This window comes from Aplysia californica, unplaced genomic scaffold (genome assembly GCF_000002075.1).
Source record: "Aplysia californica isolate F4 #8 unplaced genomic scaffold, AplCal3.0 scaffold00730, whole genome shotgun sequence".
Lineage (NCBI taxonomy): Eukaryota > Metazoa > Mollusca > Gastropoda > Aplysiida > Aplysiidae > Aplysia > Aplysia californica.
In genome coordinates, this window is record NW_004798000.1 from 27,883 (window position 1) to 29,394 (window position 1,512).

Consider the following 1,512-nt stretch of genomic DNA (forward strand, 5'->3'; position numbering starts at 1 on the left):
TATATATATATTATATATCGTATGTCTGGGGGTTTTAAAGTCGTGTCCATGTTTATATCTATTTGTCCCTAAGTTTCTAGTTTCTATTCATTTCTAATTGGGTTTTTTTCTTTTCGGGTTGTTGTTTTTCTTTCTTTCTTTTTTTTTGCTTTTGTTTTTGTTTTTGTAGATGGTGAGGTATCAAGAGTTGCACTTACTGCGCTGTTACGGGTTACATGAAATCAAGTTTGGAACCTACTGCGCTATAACGTGTCATGACTGAGTATGTCTTTCGTTGTAATAAAACTAAATCAGAGCATTCTCTGTTTTTATATTCTTTCCCTTCAGGAGCCAAAGCGAGTTATCTTACCGGTGACGCCACTATGCCGATAGCAGAAGGACAATATCGGAACGCTGTTTGTAACTACAAGCCACAGACTTCAGTTATTATTACCTAGATCGTGCCCTTATCGTGGCAGTCGCTCTTTGTTCTCTATACAAACTTTGTTGGGGGCTCTCATGGCCTAAAGGTTAAGGTGTTGGCCTCTCATTCAAAAGGTCCCGGGCTCGAATCCGGGTAGCGACCGAAAAATTTTCTTCTCTAAATGTGTCTCCTTTCACCTATGTTCCTGCTCTCTAGCAATGTTCTGTCGTCTGCTTTCGTCTCCTCTTTCTGATCCCACCCGCTCACCACCTTTGCCACCTCCTCTGGGCTCCTGATTCTTTCTGCAGCCTTTCTACTGCTACTCCTTCGCTTCTTTTTACTGCTGTCTTTCAGCCACACCCTGATCTTCTGGTAGGAAACATCTACACCTAGCCTTCTCGGACAAGAGCGAAAAATCTCGGAGGGCCCGTGTGCAAGTTGCGTACGTTAAAGATCCCTTGGTTGTCTAAAATCGATAATAGTAGGCTTCGGCCGCCACCCGGGCAAAATTCAAAATGTCCTACCAACTGAAAATATTAGGTGCGTCCCGCGCGCTCATATGACGTTATGCAGTTGTGAGCGCCAAAAACACTTTACAAAAAAAAAAAAAAAAAACCTTTGTTGTAGTAATGTAAAGCGTTCGGTCCATGGGTTGCGGCATTACGCTCAAATGAAAGGACAAAGTGCCTCAGACTCTAAGCGCTGTGTCTAGTGGGTTTTCTTGGAGAGCTAACGTATTATCGATAGATCAAATGGACTATAGATACTTTTGCTGTGTGGAAAGATAAAGGGAAAGAAGAGCAGGGGAACTTTGCCACGAATAACACAAAGACAAAAACTGAGCTGATCAAGAAGACAGGCAACAGGAATGAATGGAATACCATGGTCGTCAATGTCTGCTCCAGACCGACTCCTCGCTACCCCAGAATTACAAAGTTCCTATCTGTTCAGTGCTTAGCTTTGAGAAATTTGACGTCAAAGATTTTGAGTTTCACATCATGTCTAGCTTTTTCGAATGCACTACTTTGAATGTCTTGGTGACGATTCCGGACAATCTTACCATTGTGATAGAGCGTAAAGAACATTTGGTTTTTGATCCCATGGTCTTT